Source organism: Cherax quadricarinatus, chromosome 40 (assembly GCF_038502225.1).
Source record: "Cherax quadricarinatus isolate ZL_2023a chromosome 40, ASM3850222v1, whole genome shotgun sequence".
NCBI lineage: Eukaryota > Metazoa > Arthropoda > Malacostraca > Decapoda > Parastacidae > Cherax > Cherax quadricarinatus.
Genome location: NC_091331.1, coordinates 21,028,061 through 21,054,882, shown reverse-complemented (window position 1 = coordinate 21,054,882; position 26,822 = coordinate 21,028,061). Strand labels below are relative to the sequence as shown.

The following is a 26,822-nucleotide window of genomic DNA, read 5'->3' as shown; positions in this document are numbered from 1 at the left end:
CCTCAGAATTGCTTAGTAGCACCCCAGGATTGTCTGGTGGCACCCCAGAATTGCCTGGTGGCACCCCAGGATTGGCTAGTGGAACCCCAAGAAAAAAGCTTAATTTTCACCCTTCAAGCAAGACGTCTCTACGTCTGGCACCCCAATATGGAAGGTCAAGTGTGGCACTGGAGTAGGGATGTTACTTCAGGCCAGAGTGAGGTCAGCAGTCAGTGGCGGTCAATGGAGCGGGTACATGAAGCTTAATCAGGGGGGCACATGGACTTTCAGGGGGTACGTAAAGCCTCCCCAGGAGGGGCACACTAGATACATTTCTAGACAGCTCCTGCAAAGCTGGGCGTAGACAGAATGTGACTAAGTACAGTATTTCCCAAGACACCTACAAATGTTAGTTTAATATGTTTATTATGCACCCCATACCCATCCTGTGGGCGGTAGTCAAAAGATTACAGAGGTACATAATTGGTCCAGGGACTGGACTCCAAAGTTTTGATAGCTGAGCAAGTTACAAAGGTAATGAACTAGATCTGGTCATAATCATGACCAAGTTACAAAGGTAATGAGCTCCAGGTTGAGCTGGTCACACTCATGAATAATTGCAAAGGTAATGAATCATAAACACATTAATCATGAGAATTTACAAAGGTAATGAGCTCCAGGTAGAGCTGGTCACAATCATGACAAGTTTCAAAGGTAATGAATGATAAACACGTTATGACATGATTACAATCATAGACAAATTACAAATGAAAGCCTGTTTTGTTGTTTCTTTGCCTCTTGGAAAGTATAAAGCTGACCAAGTCACCGTTAAGAGGGAGTACGTAAGCTTGACACAAATACCAAGAGGTACTAGCCTTAAGCACTCTAGTAGAGCATTCCACTCATAACACTCCCAGGAAGTAGAGTTCAAAAGTTTGCACTCACGGAAGTTCACTTGTGTCAGTCTATATGTTAAATCCACTTACTGGCCATTTGTAGTATTCCTGGTGTGAAACTCAGTCACTGGACCCCAGGTAGGAGCCCACTAGGTGACGCACTACACGGAACATGTGTGTGTGGCTCTATTCATCCTTCACTACTCTTCATAGAGACTGCCTTCTTGTGACACTCCATAAACAAGTTCCATTTAGTAGTGCCGTCAACAGAGGCAGTGTGTGCAGCACTGCGGGCTGCTGCAAGCACAAGACAGTACACAAGTCACCATCGTTCGGCGGTGTGTAGGTCAGGTTCAACATCCGATCCTTTGTCAACACGCCCTTTTTGGATCATTCAAATGCTAGTTCATTATCAAGTATACTACAACATGAGTACACCATTTGGCACAATTTAAAATAAATCCACTATTACGAGGAAACTCCTCACCAGTTCACACTAAGAAAACATTTGGTAAAACACGATTGAACTTGTCTACACAGCTGTACAATATTGGACCATCCGGCAGGTCTGGACAAACACACAGGCAGAAGGTCATAAGTGTAGCGCCTGCTGTTGACTGGGGCTCTAAGAGATCGCAACCAATATTCCCCTCACTTGACGATCGATGCAGCTCGAGGCGCGACCACCCTGTCACACTAATATGAATGAGACCACGTCAATAAACGCTCTACAAGTATATTTTACACAACATCTACCTCTGAATTTATTTCTAGTATAATTGGAATAACGCAAAAATTTTCAGCGTATCGCCTTAAGAGAGTTTCTAGTAAGACGAAAATATTTGTTCTATTTACAGACCGTTGAATGTGAGTTGTTTGTATGGATTACTCATACAATCAGTGTATGGTCCACTGAATATATTACTGTATCTTTTTAAAACAGACTTTGAATGTAGTTGTTTCTGACAGCATTATTGCTTCTCTCATCAGCAGAAATAACTTTAAAAAGTTCTTCACTAATAATGGAGATATTTTACTTCCATTACGGTTTCCAAATTAGGCGTTGAATTAAGGATATAAAGGTAGTCAAATATGGCAGTCATGTTGGAGTTAAGGCAAGGATGACAACGATACTCTGGACATGACGAAACTTACCTTGCACTGAAGGAGCTCCAGTAGGTGTACAAATTCATGTCACGTGCAGGGAGGATTGACGGGAGGTCTTCCAGGTCCAATGTTCACAACACTTGTGGTAAGGACTGACGGGAGGTCTCTTGGGTCAAAATGATTGACAGGTCTCCTGGGTCAAGAAGATTGATAGATCTCCTGGATCAAGAAGACTGATAGGTCTCCTGAACCAAGAATATTGTATAGAGATCTCCTGGGTGAAAAGAAATGACGTGAAGTTCCCTAGCCAATAGTTCACAGTGTTGGGAAACGACGGGAGGGGTCTCCTGGGCCAAAAGTTGATACCACGTGTTTGAGGACTGACAGGTCTCCTGGGCGCGAGGAGGAATGGCAGGTAGTCTCCTGGGTGAAGGGTTATATGCAGAGGACTGGTCACGGAGGCCGCGCCTGAGACGGATGAGGAATTTTCAGCCCCTGCAGGAGTGACACGCCTCTGTGCCCCTGCCTACACTCAGGTTACAGGGCATGCCTCACACCCTGCCTATACCACCCACTATATGTTTGTACAGCGAGAACGTAGATAAATGGTTCAGAGAACCGACAAGTTGATAAATTAGACACATGTGCAACACTCGAATATCTTTATTGAGGAAACATTTCGCCATAAAGTGGCTTCATCAGTCCAGGACAAAGAAGAATGGTGAAGATCAAAAAGAATTTCAGGGACTGATTACCTCACACTCCTTCTGATCTTCACTATTCTTCTTTGTATTGGACTGATAAAGCCACTATGTGGCGAAACATTTTCACAACAAAGATACTCAAGTGTTTCACATACGTCTAATTTAAGAGCGACAAAACTAAGGAACTCTCAGACCGTAATATTCATACCTACTTCTTTTCAATCTGTCATGATTGCTGTTCTTTTCTGTCTCGTTGCAGGTAAATTTTACAAACTTTTACTCCTATATTTTACTTTTACTTTTACTCCTATATTTGGGAGTGGCTATTTTGATAGATGGGTCTATGAGAGATGAGGTGAAATACAGAATCGACAAGAAAAGAGTAGGTGTTGTGTGGAGGCGTCTGTGGAATGAATCATGTTTAGGTGGCCTTCAGGGGGAACCTGGACAAGTATTTCCACCACTGATTTCGTCAATGGTCCAAGTAGGACCGAAACGTCGCCGTAAGCTTCTCTCGCCCACTGTGTGGGCGAAACGTAGTCCATAAAGGATCACATTATACTGCATTTGTGTTTATATTGCCATAAGAACATAAGAAAGGAGGAACACTGCAGCAGGCCTGTTGGCCCATACTAGGCAGGTTCTTTACAATTCATCCCACTAACAAACATTTGACCAACCCAATTTTCAATGCCACCCAAGAAACAAGCTCCGATGTGCAAGTCCCACTCAAATCCAACCCCTCCCACTCATGTACTTATCCAACCTAAATTTAAAACTACCCAAAGTCCTAGCCTCAATAACCCAACTAGGTAGACTGTTCCACTCATCAACTACCCTATTTCCAAACCAATACTTTCCTATGTCCTTTCTAAATCTAAACTTATCTAATTTAAATCCATTACTGCGGGTTCTCTCTTGGAGAGATATCCTCAAGACCTTGTTAATATCCCCTTTATTAATACCTATCTTCCACTTATACACTTCGATCAGGTCTCCCCTCATTCTTCGTCTAACAAGTGAATGTAACTTAAGAGTCTTCAATCTTTCTTCATAAGGAAGATTTCTAATGCTATGTATTAATTTAGTCATCCTACGCTGAATGTTTTCTAACGAATTTATGTCCATTCTGTAATATGGAGACCAGAATTGAGCTGCATAATCTAGGTGAGGCCTTACTAAGGATGAATAAAGCTGCAGTATGACCTCTGGACTTCTGTTGCTTACACTTCTTGATATAAATCCCAGTAATCTATTTGCCTTATTACGTACGCTTAGGCATTGCTGTCTTGGTTTAAGGTTGCTGCTTACCATAACCCCAAGTCCTTTTCGCAATCTGTATGGCTAAGTTCTACATTATTTAACTTATAAGTGCTATGGTTATGGACACTCCCGAGCTTCAGAACCTTGCATTTATCTACATTGAACTGCATCTGCCACTTTTCTGACCAAGAATACAGTTTGTTTAAATCCTCTTGAAGTTCCCTAACATCTACGTTTGAATCAATTATCCTACCTATCTTTGTGTCATCGGCGAATTATTGTGTCATCGGCGAATTATTTGTGTCATTTGCGAATTATCGGTTATTTGTGCATTGTTCCAGTCACGGTATTGTGCCACTAAGTGCCAGATCAACCAGGTGTGATGGCTATGTGAACCAGCAGGCCATCTGCAGCAACAGCCTGGTTGGCCGGGCAAGCACCACACAAGTCTGGCCTAGGGCCGGGCTCCGGGAGTAGAAAAGCTCTCGAAACTCATCAAAAGTATATCAAAGGTACGTCCATGGAGACACGACAGTACGTCCATGGAGACACGACAGTACGTCCATGGAGACACGACAGTACGTCCATGGAGACACGACAGTACGTCCATGGAGACACGACAGTACGTCCATGGAGACACAAAAGTACGTATGTGAGAAATATTAATGTGACGGAGAGTTATAAAGAACATCAGAGACACAATGAGAAATGAGCGTAGTTGGGCTGTCTTGACATGATGGCCCTGGCCACGGAACCTTCGGTTTGACCCTGGCCATGGAGCTTTTAGTTTGGCCCGGGCCACGGAGCATTTAGTTTGGTCCTGGCCACGGAGCCTTCAGTTTGGCCCTGGCCACCATGTCAAGATAACGCAACTATGCTTCTTCCACACGTTCTCTCTCCGATGTTGTTCTTTATAAATATCACACTGAAGGTTCCGTGGCCCTGGCAACACTGAAGGTTCCGTGGCCCTGGCAACACTGAAGGTTCCGTGGCCCTGGCAACACTGAAGGTTCCGTGGCCCTGGCAACACTGAAGGTTCCGTGGCCCTGGCAACACTGAAGGTTCCGTGGCCCTGGCAACACTGAAGGTTCCGTGGCCCTGGCAACACTGAAGGCTCCGTGGACCGGGCCACACTGAAGGTTCCGTGGCCCTGGCAACACTGAAGGTTCCGTGGCCCTGGCAACACTGAAGGTTCCGTGGCCCTGGCAACACTGAAGGTTCCGTGGCCCTGGCAACACTGAAGGTTCCGTGGCCCTGGCAACACTGAAGGTTCCGTGGCCCTGGCAACACTGAAGGTTCCGTGGCCCTGGCAACACTGAAGGTTCCGTGGCCCTGGCAACACTGAAGGTTCCGTGGCCCTGGCAACACTGAAGGTTCCGTGGCCCTGGCAACACTGAAGGTTCCGTGGCCCTGGCAACACTGAAGGTTCCGTGGCCCTGGCAACACTGAAGGTTCCGTGGCCCTGGCAACACTGAAGGTTCCGTGGACCGGGCCACACTGAAGGTTCCGTGGCCCTGGCAACACTGAAGGTTCCGTGGCCCTGGCAACACTGAAGGTTCCGTGGCCCTGGCAACACTGAAGGTTCCGTGGACCGGGCCACACTGAAGGTTCCGTGGCCCTGGCAACACTGAAGGTTCCGTGGCCCTGGCAACACTGAAGGTTCCGTGGCCCTGGCCACACTGAAGGCTCCGTGGACCGGGCCACACTGAAGGCTCCGTGGACCGGGCCACACTGAAGGCTCCGTGGCCAAACTGGGGCCCCAATACGAAGGACAAAAAAAAAAAAAAAGGAATCATTACACCCTGCCCATAGTGTTCCTTCACCCTGGCCACAGTGTTACTTCACCCTGGCCACAGTGTTCCTTCACCCTGGCCACAGTGTTACTTCACCCTGGCCACAGTGTTCCTTCACCCTGGCCACAGTGTTCCTTCACCCTGGCCACAGTGTTCCTTCACCCTGGCCACAGTGTTCCTTCACCCTGGCCACAGTGTTACTTCACCCTGGCCACAGTGTTACTTCACCCTGGCCACAGTGTTACTTCACCCTGGCCACAGTGTTCCTTCACCCTGGCCACAGTGTTACTTCACCCTGGCCACAGTGTTACTTCACCCTGGCCACAGTGTTACTTCACCCTGGCCACAGTGTTACTTCACCCTGGCCACAGTGTTCCTTCAACCTGGCCACAGTGTTCCTTCACCCTGGCCACAGTGTTCCTTCACCCTGGCCACAGTGTTACTTCACCCTGGCCACAGTGTTACTTCACCCTGGCCACAGTGTTCCTTCACCCTGGCCACAGTGTTACTTCACCCTGGCCACAGTGTTACTTCACCCTGGCCACAGTGTTCCTTCACCCTGGCCACAGTGTTACTTCACCCTGGCCACAGTGTTACTTCACCCTGGCCACAGTGTTCCTTCACCCTGGCCACAGTGTTACTTCACCCTGGCCACAGTGTTCCTTCACCCTGGCCACAGTGTTACTTCACCCTGGCCACAGTGTTACTTCACCCTGGCCACAGTGTTCCTTCAACCTGGCCACAGTGTTCCTTCACCCTGGCCACAGTGTTCCTTCACCCTGGCCACAGTGTTACTTCACCCTGGCCACAGTGTTACTTCACCCTGGCCACAGTGTTCCTTCACCCTGGCCACAGTGTTACTTCACCCTGGCCACAGTGTTACTTCACCCTGGCCACAGTGTTCCTTCACCCTGGCCACAGTGTTACTTCACCCTGGCCACAGTGTTACTTCACCCTGGCCACAGTGTTCCTTCACCCTGGCCACAGTGTTACTTCACCCTGGCCACAGTGTTCCTTCAACCTGGCCACAGTGTTACTTCACCCTGGCCACAGTGTTACTTCACCCTGGCCACAGTGTTCCTTCACCCTGGCCACAGTGTTACTTCACCCTGGCCACAGTGTTACTTCACCCTGGCCACAGTGTTCCTTCACCCTGGCCACAGTGTTACTTCACCCTGGCCACAGTGTTCCTTCACCCTGGCCACAGTGTTACTTCACCCTGGCCACAGTGTTACTTCACCCTGGCCACAGTGTTCCTTCAACCTGGCCACAGTGTTCCTTCACCCTGGCCACAGTGTTCCTTCACCCTGGCCACAGTGTTACTTCACCCTGGCCACAGTGTTCCTTCAACCTGGCCACAGTGTTCCTTCACCCTGGCCACAGTGTTCCTTCACCCTGGCCACAGTGTTACTTCACCCTGGCCACAGTGTTCCTTCAACCTGGCCACAGTGTTCCTTCACCCTGGCCACAGTGTTCCTTCAACCTGGCCACAGTGTTCCTACAACCTGCCCATAGTGTTCCTTCACCCTGGCCACAGTGTTCCTACAACCTGGCCACAGTGTTCCTTTACCCTGGCCACAGTGTTCCTTCAACCTGGCCACAGTGTTCCTTCACCCTGGCCATAGCGATTATATATATATATATATATATATATATATATATATATATATATATATATATATATATATATATATATATATATATATATATATATATATGCAATAAGATCACAGTAAACAGGTGATTTCAGAATATGCAAAACAACCACTCTGAAAGAATAGAGAAATTCCAAGCGCTTTCGTGACTACTCACATTATCACTTGATAATGTGAGTAGACACTAGAAATTCCTTGAAATTATTTTTTTCACATTTGTTCGTCTCTAAAATCATAGGAAAACAACCGAGATGAATTACTGGCTACGATGGAAGACTGTGTTTACCATAACATTTGTTGAGGTGCTGGATAAACATTAATTAATGTTTGTCAGTGAAAAATACTGAACCTTAAGCCACTGTAAGTCACAACAACAAAAACATTACTGAGGACCGTTAATACTGGAAGACCACGAATACTGGAAGATCACGAATACTGGAAGATCACGAATACTGGAAGATCACGAATACTGGAAGATCACGAATACTGGAAGACCTCGAATACTGGAAGACCTCGAATACTGGAAGACCTCGAATACTGGAAGACCACTAATATTGGAAGACCTCGAATACTGGAAGATTACTAATACTGGAAGACCACTAATACTGGAAGACCACTAATACTGGAAGACCTCGAATACTGGAAGACCTCGAATAATGGAAAACCACTAATACGGGAAGACCTCGAATACTGGAAGATTACTAATACTGGAAGACCACTAATACTGGAAGACCACTAATACGGGAAGACCTCGAATACTGGAAGACCACTAATACTGGAAGACCTCGAATACTGGAAGATCTGGAATACTGGAAGATCACGAATACTGGAAGACCAAGAATAATTAATGACCACGAATAATGGAAGACCACGAATAATGGATGACCACGAATAATGAAAGATCACGAATAACCGAAGATCACGAATAACCGAAGATCACGAATAACCGAAGATCACGAATAACCAATGACTATGAGTAACGGAAGACCAATGACAACAGAAGACTATGAACAACATTAATCAAAACCATGAACAACAGAAACAACTAAAGGAACCAGGAACAACCAAAGACCACGAATAACAGAAGACCACGAACAACAGATCAACAACAGAGGGCCACCAATAACATAAACCACCAATAACAAGAGAGAAAACCAATAAAAAGAATAAGATAAGATTTCCTTCGGATTTTTAACCGCGGAGGGTTAGCCACCCAGGATAACCCAAGAAAGTCAGTGCGTCATCGAGGACTGTCTAACTTATTTCCATTGTGGTCGTCAATCTTGTCCCCCAGGATGCGACCCACACCAGTCGACTAACACCCAGGTACCTATTTGCTGGTAGGTGAACATGACAACAGGTGTAAGGAAACACGTCGAAATGTTTCCACCCAGCCGGGAATCGAACCCGGGCCCTCTGTGTGTCAAGGGAGAGCTTTAGCCACCAGGCCACCGGGGTCTGGTACTGAAGTATTGAAGACTAACAATAACAATAATAAAGGGAAACAACAGTATTAAAGACTACCAACAACAGTAATACTGTTGTTGGTAGTCTTTAATAAAGACTACCAACAACAGTATTGAAGACTACCAACAACAGTACTGAAGACTACCAACAACAGTATTGAAGACTACCAACAACAGTATTGAAGACTACCAACAACAGTATTGAAGACTACCAACAACAGTATTGAAGACTACCAACAACAGACTACCAACAACAGTATTGAAGACTACCAACAACAGTATTGAAGACTACCAACAACAGTATTGAAGACTACCAACAACAGTATTGAAGACTACCAACAACAGTATTAAAGACTACCAACAACAGTATTGAAGACTACCAACAACAGTATTAAAGACTACCAACAACAGTGTGAGGGAAAAGTAGGCGTAAGTGGGGTTAAGGTTGTTCAGGCAACCAGGAACCATTAGCGAGTTACGTCGCGCACCCCCCCCCCCTCTGGCTGGCTGGGGCGAAACTAGTTCTTGCTGATATATATGCGTGCGCTCATAATAACTACCCTAAAGAGCGTAGCAGATATAAGCCTGTTGGGCCTAAGCAATCTGAGGGATCCAAACCCTCCATACCAAGGAATTCCACGGCCTTCACAGTAAAGTGTTTCAACTGTAATGAGTGGGGTCATAGACGTCCCGACTGTCCTAGAAAAAAAGGTGAAAATGTCGGTAAATGTTTCACTGAATCAAACATAAACGCACCTTTTAGTGAAGGTACAGTCAATGGCATGAATGTGTCAACCATTCTTAGAGACACTGGATGTTCCTGTATTGTTATCTCAAGTAAGCTTTTCCCTAACCTAGATTCTTCACGTTATAAGTCCACTAAATTAACTGACTATTTAGGAAGAAGCGATTCTTTTCCAACAGTCAGATGTTTCGTTAGGTGCAAATGGTTCTCAGGATGGGTAGATGCCGTAGTTGCCCCGATAACCTCGTGTTCTGTTTTGGTTGGGAACAAAAAAGGGGCTACTTTCCCATCTGAGAAGGACTGTTTGGAATTTGGAGTTTCCAAGGAAGGGTTGGAACCTAATATCTCTGTTTCTTCACAGATAGTTCCAGATGAGATTCAGTTCGATAACTTAAATCAGAGAGCTGATGGTTACAAAACTCCGGTAACACCTTTAGTAAGAGTCACTTGAACTGGACAACGCAGACACCAGTGGAAAACTACGTGTAGCACAATCTTTTCAACAACTAGACACAATTAACGTCCTTACCAGAGCTCAGTCTAAGGTAAAACCTATCCACCCATTAGTTCTTTCCAAAGGAAAGCCAATTGAGCTGTCTCACATAGATTTAGAGGGTCTTCAAAAGACTTGTCCTTCCTTAGAGGAATCTCGGAAGTTAGCTTTAAATGGCAAGGTGATACAGAGAAAGAAATTTTCATACAAGTTTGAGTTCAAACACGATCTTTTGTACAAAACTATAGTGTCTGCGGACAAACCCAATGACGTTGGTCGAAGCCTGTTAGTCATTCCGCAGGATTGCCGGGAAACCATTTTAAAGATTTCTCATGACTTACCAGTCTCTGGCCATTTTTCACATAGGAAGACCTATAATAAAATCAAGGACCTATATTTCTGGCCTAGTATGTCCTCTAACATCTATAAGTACTGCAGATCGTGTCACGTATGTCAACTTTCCACGTGAGGAGAAAAGTAGGCGTAAGTGGGGTTAAGGTTGTTCAGTGCAACCAGGAACCATTAGCGAGTTACGTCGCGAGCAGTTCCCCCCCCCCCATCCCCCCCCCCAGGCGCTCTGGCGGGCTGGGGCGAAACTAGTTCTTGGTGTCTGATTTGTTCAAATTTCTACTCCTGGTAATATTGACCTTACCTGGTGTGGGTTGAAGTTTGCAGAGTCACTTCACCTTCACTCTTCTCCTAATCAGGTAGGGTGATCTACCAGGAGTATTACTGTTCCTTTCTTTTGTTTGCTGGTTACCAGTAATGATTTTGGCATTTATCATTCTTTTCCATTCTTAAATGTTATATTATCATGACCATTGGTAACCAGTTTATTTTTTCTTATTACCAGCTCTGTTCCTGGCGTGGTCATCCAGGATAGACGTCAGATAAAGGAGCAAGACATGTGTTAATGAGACTTATTAACATTGTTGGACTACTACTGGCCCTTACCTGATCTACTTGTGGTGCTCCATCCAAGTGGTAGGAGATTCCAAAACATCGGACTATCACCATCCGCCCAGGATAACCTACATCAATAATATCAGAAGATCTATCCAGGGCCTTACCCACTCCTGCCCAACTACAAGAACCGAAGGCAAAATTTAAATATAAAAAATTTGAAGTAAAATCCTCAAATCATTATTCTTATTTTTCCTAGTCGTTTCTTTATTTATTTTTCCATTAGTTTCTTTTGTTCAGATGGAAGGCGTTCCACTGACAACAGTATTGAAGACTACCAACAACAGTATTGAAGACTACCAACAACAGTATTGAAGACTACCAACAACAGTATTGAAGACCAACAGTAAAGACCACCAATAGCAGTAATTCAGATGTTTTATTGTCATTATGTGGGCAGTTTTGACACTGTGGGCATTACTGACATTATGTGGGCAGTATTGGCGCTATATGGGCAGTATTGGCAGTATTGGCACAGTGTGGGCAGTATTGACACTACGTCTGTAAAAAGCTCTGTTCCAAAAGGCACAGGACTCGCTCCCATTCTATTCCTCATTCTCATTTCTGACAGACAGAGATGTAAGCTATCTCTGGCTTACATCCGGGCGTCATCCTTTGCGGATGGCGCCCGGATTACCATGGCAGTGACCTCCGTCGAAAACACCGCGAGATTCCAAGAGGACATCAACCAGATCTACGAATGGGCCACTCAAAACAATATGAAATTCAACGAGGAGAAATTTCAACTACTCGTATATGGAAAACTTGAAGAAATTAAAAATGTGTCAGGGTATACCACAAATTCTAACCACAGAATAGAGCGGAAAAGTAATGTGAAGGACCTGGGAGTGATAATGTCAGAGGATCTCACCTTCAAAGACCACAACAATGTATCTACCTCATCCGTTAGGAAAATGATAGGATGGATAATGAGAACCTTCAAAACTAGGGACGCCAAGCCCATGATGATTCTCTTCAAATCGCTTGTGCTCTCTAGGCTGGAATACAGCTATACACTAACGGTTCCCTTCTAGGCTGGCGACATTGCAGACCTGGAGAGTGTACAAAGCACTTTCACGGCACACACAGGTGCGATAAGGCACCTAAACTACTGGGAACAGTTGAAGGTCCTTGATCTGTATTCCCTGGAACGCAGGCGAGAGAGATACATGATAATATACACTTGGAAGGTCCTGGAAGGATTGGTACCAAACCTGCACACGAAAATCACTTCATATGAAAGCAAAAGACTCGGCAGGAGATGCAACATTCCCCCGATGAAAAGCAGGGGCGCCACGGGTACCCTGAGACAACACAATAAGTGTCCGGGGCCCAAGACTGTTCAATTGCCTCCCAGCATACATAAGGGGGATTACCAATAGATCCCTGGCTCTCTTCAAGAAGGCACTGGACAGGCACCTAAAGTCAGTACCTGGCCAACCGGGCTGTGGTTCGTACGTCAGCAGTAACAGCCTGGTTGATCAGACCCTGATCCACCATGAGGCCTGGTCTCAGACCGGGCCACGGGGGCGTTGACCCCCGAAACCCTCTCCAGGTAAACTTCAGGTATGTGGGTAGTATTGACACTGTGGGCATTGACACTTTGTGGGCAGTATTGACACTATGTGGGCAGTATTGACACTATGCAGGCAGTATTAACACTATGCGGGTAGTATTAACACTGTGTGGGTAGTATTAACACTATGCGGGTAGTATTAACTCTGTGTGGGCAGTATTAACTCTGTGTGGGCAGTATTAACACTATGTGGGCAGTATTAACACTGTGTGGGCAGTATTAACAATGTGTGGGCAGTATTAACACTGTGTGGGCAGTATTAACACTGTGGGTAGTATTAACACTGTGTGGGCAGTATTAACACTGTGTGGGCAGTATTAACACTGTGTGGGTAGTATTAACACTGTGTGGGCAGTATTAACGCTCTGTGGGCAGTATTAACATTGTGGGCAGTATTAGCACTATGTGGGCAGTATTAACACTGTGTGGGCAGTATTAACACTGTGTGGGCAGTATTAACACTGTGTGGGCAGTATTAACACTATGTGGGCAGTATTAACACTGTGTGGGTAGTATTAACACTGTGTGGGCAGTATTAACGCTCTGTGGGCAGTATTAACACTGTGGGCAGTATTACCACTTTGTGGGCAGTATTAGCACTATGTGGGCAGTATTAGCACTATGTGGGCAGTATTAACACTGTATGGGTAGTATTAACACTATGTGGGCAGTATTAACACTGTATGGGCAGTATTAACACTATGTGGGCAGTATTAACACTATGTGGGCAGTATTAACACTATGTGGGCAGTATTAACACTGTGTGGGCAGTATATAACTTGTGAATATTCTCTGTCTCTGCTGTCTCACCATTGTCGAAATTCTCTGTGAACACATCGTAATATTCAAGGCATCATCGCTGGGGCTGCTTGCCTTGTTTTAACGGTCTGCATAACCCACAGTGTCATTTTTTTTCTGTTTTTTACTGCATTTGCCTCACTTTCTCTAAATGACAGATTCTCTAACATTACTTCTAAGAATTTCACCTGTTTCTTGCGGTGTGAGAGACAGTATGTTTACGTCGAGGATACTATGTTCTGTGAGAAAGTATACCTGTGTTCTGTATTCTATTTTCTGTAATATAGTATACTGGTGTTCTATGTTCCATAAGGTGGTATGTCTGTGTTCTATATTATGTGTTATGTTAGATGGTATACCTGTGTTCTATATTCTTAATACTACTGATTGCGAAAAGGATTTAGGAGTTCTGGTTAGCAGTAATCTAAAACCAAGACAACAGTGCATTAGTGTTCACAATAAAGCTCACAGAATTCTTGGCTTCATATCTAGAAGTATAAATAATAGAAGTCCTCAGGTTGTTCTTCAACTCTATATATCCTTGGTTAGGCCTCATTTAGACTATGCTGCTCAGTTCTGGTCACCGTATTACAGAATGAATATAAATGCTCTGGAAAACGTACAGAGGAGGATGACAAAGATGATCCCATGTATCAGAAATCTTCCCTATGAGGATAGACTGAGAGCCCTGAATCTGCACTCTCTAGAAAGGTGTAGAATTAGGGGGGATATGATCGAGGTGTATAAATGGAAAACAGGAATAAATAAAGGGGATGTAAATAGCGTGCTGAAAATTTCCAGCCAAGACAGGACTCGCAGCAATGGTTTCAAGTTGGAAAAATTCAGATTCAGGAAGGATGAGTTGTGGATGAGTGGAACAAACTCCCGAGTACAGTTATTGAGGCTAAAACGTTGTGTAGTTTTAAAAATAGGTTAGATAAATACATGAGTGGGTGTGGGTGAGTGTGAGTTGGACCTGACTAGCTTGTGCTGCTGGGTCTGGTGCCGTGCTCCATCCTCGAGTGGAGGTGACCAGACTGGGTGGGTTATTAGGCTAACCCGAGGAGGGTACAAGGACCTGCTCCGCATGGGTCAGTAGGCCTGCTGCAGTGTTCCTTCTTTCTTATGTTCTTATGTTCTGTGTTCCTTCTTTCTTATGTTCTTATGTTCTGTGTTCTATATTCTATGTTATGTTAGATAGTATACCTGTGTTCTATATTTTACGTTATGTCAGATGGTATACCTGTGTTGTATATTCTATGTTATGTCAGATGGTATACCTGTGTTCTATATTCTGTTATGTTAGATGGTATACCTGTGTTCTAAATTATATTTTATGTTAGATGGTATACCTGTGTTCTATATTCTATGTTATGTTAGATGGTATACCTGTGTTCTATATTCTATGTTATGTTAGATGGTATACCTGTGTTCTAAATTCTATTTTATGTTAGATGGTATACCTGTGTTCTATATTCTATGTTATGTTAGATGGTATACCTGTGTTCTAAATTCTATGTTATGTTAGATGGTATACCTGTGTTCTATATTCTATGTTATGTTAGATGGTATACCCGTGTTCTAAATTCTATTTTATGTTAGATGGTATACCCGTGTTTTAAATTCTATTTTATGTTAGATGGTATACCTGTGTTCTATATTCCCTGCTGGCTCTAAAGTTTTCTTTCTTCCCACATCTAAGTGACTGAAGTTTGTCATCAATGAACATCATTTTTTTTCCTAGGTTTACTTTAAAACTGTGTTGACATCTGTTTACAGTGTTTGTGTGTCGTATACCCAGACAATTCACACACACACATATTGCGGTATCATCCGTAACAGACGATACAAAGTTGAGTCTGATACTTTTACCTATGGCTGCTATGTGGATGAGCAACAACGGAAATAATAGCATCAATGGTATATAATAAAGACAAGTTGAAGAACTGGACACGTGCAGGAAAATGTTCTACGGAGGATTGTGGGTAGGCAGGAAGAATTAGGTAAGGAAGGTTGTGGGTAGACAGGAAGAATTAGGTAAGGAAGGTTGTGGGTAGACAGGAAGAATTAAGGAAGGTTGTGGGTAGACAGGAAGAATTAGGTAAGGAGGGTTGTGGGTAGACAGGAAGACAGTCTAAGGAAGATCAAGTGGCCTAACCATTTTGAGTGGTTTTTGATGGAGTGTTTTTGTCATAGTAACGAGTGTCCGGAGTCTTGCTCTTTCGTTCTCTCAGTTGTTTGATCACTTCTCCCACCATTTATTCTTCTATTACTTATTATTCAGTTGCATCACTTGCTGTTTTATTGGATCACTTACCATTATTATTCTGTAACCTTTAATCTTTAAAGTGGATGGACAGGTCAGCCAGTGGAAGGTCTCGGTCAGATGATCAAACACTCCAAGTGGCGGGTCATCATATGACTAAGACTCGCGTCAGGGAACATTCGTACTGTTTCCTGGCGAATCTTACCTAACAGTGTGCGCGCGCGCGTCTGTGTGTATGTGTACTCACTTATTTGTGGTTGCGGGGGTCGAGTCTTAGCTCCTGGCCTCGCCTCTCACACATTTGTGAGTACGTGAGCACTTTTTGGGTTATGAAGGGTAGAAGGGGCATGTGAGTAGCAGGGTTACGGGAGGGGTACATTAGGTGAAGGGGAGGAGACGGGAGGAGAGGGGTACATTAGGCGAAGAGGAGACGGGAGGAGAGGGGTACATTAGGCGAAGGGGAGGATACGGGAGGAGAGGGGTACATTAGGTGAAGGGGAGGAGACGGGAGGAGAGGGGTACATTAGGTGAAAGACAGGGAAGGGGATGGTTACATTAGGTGAAAGAGGGGAGGGGAGAGTCACGGCGGGTTAGGAGAGAACGCCAGACTGGGTACAAGGATCAGGTAACCACGCTGTCAACCTCTCATCTACACGGGGGTAACCTGTCCCCCCAGGTCCTCGACCCCAAGAGAAACACTGTCAACCTCTCATCTATTCGGGGGTAACCCGTCCCCCAGGTCCTCGACCCCAGGAGAAACCCACAGGGAAAACTCTGCTGGACATCTATAACAATGGTGGAGGAGAATGTTAAGCAATAACAGCGGATTTCTTAAGTGTTCTCGCACGTCAAGAACACAGTGGAAGCAGACTCGTAATCAGATAGTAGGAAGCCTCGCGGCAGGAGCAGAATTTGTCTCGCTATTACCGGACGGAGGATCGAGCCCAGGCCGGCAAGTGGGATCAGAGGACAGAGAGGGCAAAGATGAGGCCAGGGGAAGGTCATCACTCTTGCACATGCAATTGATTCAGACATTGACATAGACCATATTTTTATTGTTATTCATGTAGGGGTTCACTGAAGGTAACCATCATACTTGGTATAAACCTTGGTAATAAATACCGACAAGTTGGTTTAGAAAGACACGTAAGCAAACACTATGACATATTTATTAGAAAACGTTTCGGTCCTGGGACCTTGATCACTTCTAACAGAGGTAGAAAGACATTATATATATATATATATATATATATATATATATATATATATATATATATATATATATATATATATATATATATATATATATATAGGCGGAGAGTGAGATGCGAGTGACGCACATGACCTGAGTAATGTCATGTTGTGATGAGGACGGGTAGACGATGAAATCATGTGACTCCTGTGTTGTTGGGTTGGTGGTGCTTAAGTATCATGTATGCCAATGTTTTTGAAATTTTGTAGTTTCCAGTGTTGCATTCTATAGTGTCGGTGACGGCGATTAGTGAGGCTTCTAGGCACCGTCGGCGTCTGAGGTCTGGTTCTGTGAGAACGAGTTGTGCCTCATTCCAGTTCATCAAATGCCCCGTGGAGTCTCTGTGGAGGACACAGGCGTACCTTACATCGTCTCTGTTAGAGGCATTTCGATGCTCATTCAGGCGGACTACAAGATCTCTACCTGTCTCGCCTACATATTTCTTGGGACAGAACCCACAGGGGATAGTGTAGACGCCTGCTGTAGAAGTTAGAGGTGTGGGGCTGCGTTTCGTAGTGAGGTCTTTGATAGATGATGTGTTTATGGTGGAAACGCTGATGTTACTCATAGCAATTGCCCGGCGAGTATTCGTGGCAACCTCACCACATGGGAGTACTATGAACTGCTTAGGGGGCTGTTCCATGGGCGGTTTGTTGAGGACAGCTTGTGCCTTGAGTCTGCAATCTCGGATGAAGAAAGATGGGAACTGAAGACGTGTAAAGCCTTGTGTTATGAAAGTACATTCTTCTTCTAGAAAACAAGGACTGGAGATGCGAAGAGCTCTCAAGAAGAAGCCAATGAGGACTCCTCTCTTAGTGCAAGTGTCTTGGTGTGAATAAAAGTGTATAAGATCGTTCTTGTTGTTAGGTTTTCTATACACTTTGAAGAGAAGTTTGTCACTGTCGGGAGATCTGCACAGGAGAACGTCGAGGAAAGGAAGTTTGCCATCGTTTTCGAGTTCAAGTGTAAACTTTATTGATGGTTCAACTGCATTGATCTTGTTGAGAAGGGCCTGGATATTGAGACGTCTCGGATAGAAAACCAATACATCATCAACGTATCTTAGCCAGGTAACGGTGTTGGGAATGAGGGTGCTGAATTTCTCTGTCTCTAGGTTTTCCATGAAGAGGTTGGCATGCACAGCACTGAGCGGGCTGCCCATTGCCATCCCAAAGCACTGTTTGTAACAGTTGTCCTGATACTTGAAGAAGTTGAAATTAACACAAAGATCCACTAGATTGATGAAATCTAGAAGAGGTAAAGGGAGGTCGTGGTTTTCAGTGAGCCTCTGTCTCAGAATGTTGATTGCAGCGTCAGTAGGAACGTTGGTAAAGAGGGCTGTGACATCGAAGGAAGCCATGCTTTTGTTTTTAACATTCAGGTTGGAAATTCGGGAGAGAAGGTCACCTGAGTGTTTGAGGTGGGCATGACTGATGGTGCCCAGAAGCGCTGAAAGGTATTTGACAAGGTGGCCGGCTAGTCTGTGTGGTGCACTCCCTATGCCCGAAGTGATAGGCCGTAGTGGGATGCCAGGTTTGTGTGTCATAGGAAGGCCATACAGGCGTGCTGGTTTCGGTTGACCTGGTAAAAGTTTAAGTAGTTTTTTGCCTTGTTCTGGTTTTCGTAAGATGCTACGAGCTTTTTGAAGAAAAGTCTGGGTACTTTGAAGTAGCACTGATTCTGATACAGGCTGGTATGTGCTGGCATCATTGAGAAGATTTAAAACTTTATTGTAGTCGACAGTGTTGAGTAATACCACACCACCTCCTTTGTCAGCGGTTGTAATGACGATATCATCGTTGTTGGCCAAGTTCCTGAGTGCTTGGATGTATCTTCTGGAAATGACCGGTCTTGAAGGCTCAGTAGCTGCAGCAGTGATAATTCCTTGAACAAAGCCCTTTTGAAACTCGGAGTCTCCAAAAGTTGGTTCTTGGTTACCATATCCACCAGATTATGTTTCTTGTTGATGCCGGTAGTAAACTTGAGCCCTGGGCTGAGGGCTTCTGTCTCGGTGACGGTTAGTGTATAGGAAGATAAGTTAGTTATGATTTCTGGTCGTCCTATTTCGCTCCATTTGCTGTGGGAGCACAGGTCTTGTTTTCGTGATAGCTTCAATTTCTGTTGGATGTTGGCAGTGGTAATTTGGCTGAGTATATATTCTGCAGTTCTTCTGTCAGGAGTAGGAAGTGAAGCACGGATCTGAGCTCGTAGCATCTTACGAAAATCAGAACAAGGCAAAAAACTACTTAAACTTTTACCAGGTCAACCGAAACCAGCACGCCTGTATGGCCTTCCTATGACACACAAACCTGGCATCCCACTACGGCCTATCACTTCGGGCATAGGGAGTGCACCACACAGACTAGCCGGCCACCTTGCCAAATACCTTTCAGCGCTTCTGGGCACCATCAGTCATGCCCACCTCAAACACTCAGGTGACCTTCTCTCCCGAATTTCCAACCTGAATGTTAAAAACAAAAGCATGGCTTCCTTCGATGTCACAGCCCTCTTTACCAACGTTCCTACTGACGCTGCAATCAACATTCTGAGACAGAGGCTCACTGAAAACCACGACCTCCCTTTACCTCTTCTAGATTTCATCAATCTAGTGGATCTTTGTGTTAATTTCAACTTCTTCAAGTATCAGGACAACTGTTACAAACAGTGCTTTGGGATGGCAATGGGCAGCCCGCTCAGTGTTGTGCTTGCCAACCTCTTCATGGAAAACCTAGAGACAGAGAAATTCAGCACCCTCATTCCCAACACCGTTACCTGGCTAAGATACGTTGATGATGTATTGGTTTTCTATCCGAGACGTCTCAATATCCAGTCCCTTCTCAACAAGATCAATGCAGTTGAACCATCAATAAAGTTTACAATTGAACTCGAAAACGATGGCAGACTCCCTTTCCTCGACGTTCTCCTGTGCAGATCTCCCGACAGTGACAAACTTCTCTTCAAAGTGTATAGAAAACCTAACAACAAGAACGATCTTATACACTTTTATTCACACCAAGACATTTGCACTAAGAGAGGAGTCCTCATTGGCTTCTTCTTGAGAGCTCTTCGCATCTCCAGTCCTTGTTTTCTAGAAGAAGAATGTACTTTCATAACACAAGGCTTTACACGTCTTCAGTTCCCATTTTTCTTCATCCGAGATTGCAGACTCAAGGCACTAGCTGTCCTCAACAAACCGCCCATGGAACAGCCCCCTAAGCAGTTCATAGTACTCCCATGTGGTGAGGTTGCCACGAATACTCGCCGGGCAATTGCTATGAGTAACATCAACGTTTCCACCATAAACACATCATCTATCAAAGACCTCACTACGAAACGCAGCCCCACACCTCTAACTTCTACAGCAGGCGTCTACACTATCCCCTGTGGGTTCTGTCCCAAGAAATATGTAGGCGAGACAGGTAGAGATCTTGCAGTCCGCCTGAATGAGCATCGAAATGCCTCTAACAGAGACGATGTAAGGTACGCCTGTGTCCTCCACAGAGACTCCACGGGGCATTTGATGAACTGGAATGAGGCACAACTCGTTCTCACAGAACCAGACCTCAGACGCCGACGGTGCCTAGAAGCCTCACTAATCGCCGTCACCGACACTATAGAACGCAACACTGGAAACTACAAAATTTCAAAAACATTGGCATACATGATACTTAAGCACCACCAACCCAACAACACAGGAGTCACATGATTTCATCGTCTACCCGTCCTCATCACAACATGACATTCCTCAGGTCACGTGCGTCACATCTCACTCTCCGCCTATATATATAATGTCTTTCTACCTCTGTATGTTAGAAGTGATCAAGGTCTCAGGACCGAAACGTTTTCTAATAAATATGTTATAGTGTTTACTTACGTGTCTTTCTAAACCAACCGTCATACTTATTTCTAGGTGAAAATATTTGGCAATTGCAGAGCATCCGCTTAAAAAATAAGATTATTTCAATGTTTATAATTACCTAGTGTTTATTAATATTGTAAAATATTATTTAAACAACACTGGCATATAAATTATTATATAAAAAATATGATATAAAACAGAGAAAATTATATTTCCTTCAGGTTTACTGCTGACATCCTTACATCGGACATCAGTGACGTCTGAGATGAGTCAACTAATACAGCTGAAGTCTACGTGAAAAGTTTGCTTATAAATGCATCAGTATTTAAATTATGCGTTGGCCGACGTTCAGAGGTAAGAGCAAGTTTTGCTTCCTGTCAGATGACAAGTGTTGTTTGATCAGTGTTGAAAATACGGACCAGTATATTGCAGTTGAGCACCAAAATGTTGATATTGCAGCAGCAAGGTGATGTACATCTTACAGAGCTTGTTTAAAACACTAAACTTTTCCAAGAACCCACATTGACTCTGTTATGTATACCATTTTTTCTACACTAATTATACAATACATTGTTATTTCAAACTCTAAGAATTGCAATAAGATCATAAGATCACCGGAGTACTGCAGTAGACCAACTGGTACATGCTAGGGAGGTCCAGTTCACACTCACACTCACTCATATACCCGCCAAACCTATATTTAAAGCTACCCAAAATTTTCGCATCAATAGCGGTATTCTGAAGTTTGTTACACTCATCTACAACTCTACTGGAAAACCAATACTTCCCTATATCCTTTCTAAATCTAAATTTGTTCTGCTTTAATACAATGCTTCGAGTCCTGTTTTGGATAGTGTCAGAATGTTATTTGCATTCCCTTTATTTACAGATGTTCTCCATTTGCAGACTTGAATCACATTCCCCTTATTGTACGACTTTTCAGAGAATGCAAATTCAATGCCTTCGGTGCATTTAGTGTCTTCGTAGGAAAGGTTTTCGATATATGGGGTTCAATATAATTATCCTTCTCTGTATAGTGTCCGGCCATTTATATCCATTTTTTAATATGGAGACCAGAACTAAGCAACGTAATCAGCGACGTAACCAAAGATATATAAAGTTGAACTATAACCTTAAGACTCCTGTTATTTCCACTATTTCACAATAAAACCTAGAATTCTATTAGCTTATTGGGAACACTTTAGCACTGTTGTCCTCACTTTAAATTTCTAACCAGAATTCCTAAATCCTTTCTTGCATTAAGTTTGACTAAGTATCTTGTTATTTTCTTTTCCTAGGCTGAGAACCTTAAATTGGTCAACAATGAAAAGCATCTGCCACTTCTCGACAGCAATGTCAACTTATTCAGGTATTCTGCAGCTTTCTAGTGTCCTCACCAGTATCAGATGGCCTATTTTAGTGTCATCGGCAAACTTACATTTGTCCGCAGTGAACTTACTTATTTCGCTATTTATTCCGTCATCAATGTTGCATATGTAGATTGTAACTACAAAGGGTCCTAATACCGACCTCATTCTGATTTCTTCCCATTTATGTAAACTGTTACATATCGGTCAACCACGACTCAACCCAAAAGAGAAAACTTCTGAGTGGAAGGATTTACCGAGTCGCATTCTTTATCAAGGTCTACTATCTCAAAAACCTTAGTGAGAATGTTAGTAAATTCTTAAGTCAAGAACGCCCATTTGCAAAACCGTGCTGAGAGTCTTTAATTAAACTATATCTTTCAAGGTGGCTTCCAGATACACCCAGAATTACTGATTCCATCAATTTTCTCACATTTGATGCTAGGGTGATGAGTCAATAATTTGTAGACGAGAACTTATTTTCCCCTTTGTAAATGGGTATCACACTTGCAATTTTCCACTTATCTGGTAGGGTACCCTTTTGTACAAGTAGTTCGCCCAGAGCTGTACCACGAAGCTTACAAAAGAAAGAATTTACAAACAACAAAGAAGTGTTGTCTGTAAATATCTCCTTATCGTAAACTTCATGGCTCAGTGGTACAGCAATGAGCTTGCTACATGGCAGAACCACGGTTCGAGTCCCTGTCCGTCCTTTACACTGAGTTGTTTATTTACAAAACACGACAACCATTTGTTTACTCAGCACTTTAAATATAACCAGTTTCTCACACTTACACTAACTTAATACTGCCAGGTGTGTCACATTGCTTTCATGAGTCATGCTCTCTCATGGTACAGAATTCACCATCACAATATTCACTCTCATGGTACAGAATTCACCATCACAAGATTCACTCTCATGGTACAGAATTCTTCATCACAACATTCACTCTCATTGTGCAGAAGTCATCATTACATTCACTCTCATGCTGCAGAAATCATCACAAGATTCACTCTCATGCTGCAGAAATCATCACAAGATTCACTCTCATGCTGCAGAAATCATCACAAGATTCACTCTCATGCTGCAGAAATCATCACAAGATTCACTCTCATGCTGCAGAAATCATCACAAGATTCACTCTCATGCTGCAGAAATCATCACAACATTCACTCTCAAGCTGCAGAACACAAGACTATTGTAATTCATTATTCACATTCCAAATCCATATTCCAGATCATTAACCACAGGTCACAGTAAATTTATTCCAGGTCACTAGACATAACTCACAAAAAAATTATTTCATTTCATTGAAGCAAATTTATTCTAGTCCATTGGCCATGAGTCACAACAAATTTATTTCAGATATTTGACCGTAAGTCGCAGCAAATTTAAACGGAAAAAAATGGACTCAGAGGTGCACTACTCTACCCTGTGGGTAGGTGAAGCACTCCGCCCCCTGGGCAGGTGAAGCAATCAACCCTGTGGGTAGGTGAAGCACTCCGCCCCCTGGGCAGGTGAAGCAATCAACCCTGTGGGTAGGTGAAACACTCTGCCCCCTGGGCAGGTGAAGCACTCTACCTTGAGGGTAGGTGAAACACTCCGCCCCCTGGGCAGGTGAAGCACTCTACCTTGAGGGTAGGTGAAACACTCCGCCCCATGGGCAGGTGAAGCACTCCACCCAGTAGGTAGGTGAAACACACTGCCCCCTGGGCAGGTGAAGCACTCTACCCAGTGGGTAGGTGAAACACACTGCCCCCTGGGCAGGTGAAGCACTCTACCCAGTGGGTAGGTGAAACACACTGCCCCCTGGGCAGGTGAAGCACTCTACCCTGAGGATAGATGAAGCACTCTGCCCTGTGGGTAGATGATGCACTTACACTACACGAGCCATAGGAAACTCTCTAGGGTACACTGTAGGTGGTACTCACCTACATCACATAAACCTGGCACCTGGTGACGCTCTCACCACCTCATGCCTGACACTGGAACATGCCAGTTGTTGTCACTGATACAAGAAACACCTCCTGCAAGAGAGAAAATACATTAATTACTGTATTTCACACACACACACACACACACACACACACACACACACACACACACCTACCTCCTGGTGGTATATAAGGCTCCATCCTGTCCCTTCAACTCCATATTGTTTCAGACTATGGAACAATATTCTTCTTCAGACTAAGCGACTGACCACCTTAAAACTTCAAGGGTGATGGACTGATTACATCGTCTTCATTTCTCTTCTATCAACTTTTCTCTACTCGACTGAAGAAGACTGCTCTGTAGGAGAAACGTTTCGAAATAAAGATACCTAACTGTTGCATATGCGTCTTACCTAACAACTATGAACGCTCTCTGCCAATCCCTAGGTACCTTACCCTTTTCCATATATATATATATATATATATATATATATATATATATATATATATATATATATATATATATATATATATATATATACATTGATTGATTGTAGTCAGCTGGTCCAGTGGCTAACGCGTCGGTCTGGAGTTTTACAACTCTCTGATAGCGGGTTCTATCCCCGCCCATGGTATGGTTTGTTTATAATCTTGTCATTTCTATTTCGTGAGTCAATCTTGTACTGAGACGATGTATCATCGTGTTCTTGCAGACAGTAAACAGACTACTTGTAAAGAAGTATTCAATTTCTCCTTTAACCTGCCCCCATTAACTCACCCCCAATATATTTTATATATAAACACTACAGTACGATGTTTAGCATTTTAGTTTATCTATAATTTACTTACCTAATCTGTATCATATATTATTAAAATGCGTTGTATTTGGTCTCTCGAGGAGAGGGTAAGGAAAAGGATTGTTTAGAGACAGAAAATGAAGAATAGTGGAAAATAAGCCTGGGGACACTTGGTCCCAAAGATGAGGGGGTACTTGTACCTCCTCCCATGGGAGACTTAGGTCTCGAGACAGTCCCCCGATTGGGAGCCAAGGCCGGGTCACCACTATTGGAAAAGACCCGGGCCGGGAGAATACCGGCGAATAAAAGAAAAAATGGAATTTGAACCCCATTAAAGTGCGTAAGTAATTAGCAACTAGTGATAAAGTAATTAAGCTTGACCGATAGTCGTAATACTTGCGTTATGACACTAAAATTACACATTGAGAACATAAGCTATGTTATCCTGTCTTATTCCATCACACAGGATAGATCACCGAGTCTTTTGAAAGTAGTGAGAGTTGTGGGCGAGTGAGGGAGGATGGGGAATGGTTGATGTGGGTGGGGAGGAACGAGGGGGCGGAGTACGGATGGGGAATTAAAGGGGTAAAGGGAGGGAAGGGAGGGCGGGAGGGAAGTCTTTAGACTGGAGGAAGGACACGGGAGGTGCACAATCACAATGCCTGGTGTCAGACTTCAACCGGTTCTCAGCGGGACTCAGGCATGTCCGCAACATAGCCTACCTCTATATACCTGCCACCACCACCACCGGTGCTGCCTCTTGCCACTTCCACCACCAGTGCTGCCTCTTGCCACCACCATCACCAGTGCTGCCTCCTGCCACCACCACCACCAGTGCTGCCTCTTGCCACCACCACCACCACCGGTGCTGCCTCTTGCCATCACCACCACCAATGCTGCCTCTTGCCGCCACCACCACCACCAATGCTGCCTCTTGCCGCCACCACCACCACCAGTGCTGCCTCCTGCCACCACCACCACCAGTGCTGCCTCTTGCCACCACCACCAGTACTGCCTCTTGCCGCCACCACCACCACCAGTGCTGCCTCTTGCCACCACCACCACCAGTGCTGCCTCTTGCCACCACCACCAGTGCTGCCTCTTGCCACCACCACCAGTGCTACCTCTTGCGCCACCACCACCACCAGTGCTGCCTCTTGCCACCACCACTATCAGTGCTGCCTCTTGCCACAACCACCACCAGTACTGCCTCTTGCCACCACCACCAGTGCTGCTTCTTGCCACCACCACCATCAGTGCTGGCTCTTGCCACCACCACCAGTGCTGCCTCTTGCCACCACCAGTGCTGCCTCTTGCCACCACCACCAGTACTGCCTCTTGCCGCCACCACCACCACCAGTGCTGCCTCTTGCCACCACCACCACCAGTGCTGCCTCTTGCCACAACCACCACCAGTACTGCCTCTTGCCACCACCACCAGTGCTGCTTCTTGCCACCACCACCATCAGTGCTGGCTCTTGCCACCACCACCAGTACTGCCTCTTGCCGCCACCACCACCACCAGTGCTGCCTCTTGCCACCACCACCACCAGTGCTGCCTCTTGCCACCACCACCAGTGCTGCCTCTTGCCACCACCACCAGTGCTACCTCTTGCGCCACCACCACCACCAGTGCTGCCTCTTGCCACCACCACCATCAGTGCTGCCTCTTGCCACAACCACCACCAGTACTGCCTCTTGCCACCACCACCAGTGCTGCTTCTTGCCACCACCACCATCAGTGCTGGCTCTTGCCACCACCACCAGTACTGCCTCTTGCCACCACCACCAGTGCTGCTTCTTGCCACCACCACCACCAGTGCTGCCTCTTGCCACAACTACCACCAGTGCTGCCTCTTGCCACCACCATAAATGTACAAATTCAAGGATTATGTGGAATAAAATAAA

The 26,822-nt window shown here is 44.7% G+C and overlaps 1 long non-coding RNA gene across 1 annotated transcript in view; it reads right to left on the bottom strand.

Moving 5' to 3' along the window:
• The window catches only part of LOC138853784 (uncharacterized), a 109,784-nt gene extending 85,313 nt beyond the window's left edge, over positions 1-24,471 (bottom strand). The window contains exons 1-2 of the long non-coding RNA XR_011392944.1: positions 24,294-24,471; positions 24,115-24,210 (exon numbers count right to left, since the gene is read on the bottom strand). This is a non-coding gene — a long non-coding RNA (uncharacterized lncRNA). The remainder of the gene's footprint in view (positions 1-24,114; positions 24,211-24,293) is intronic.
• Positions 24,472-26,822: the final 2,351 nt, after the last annotated feature.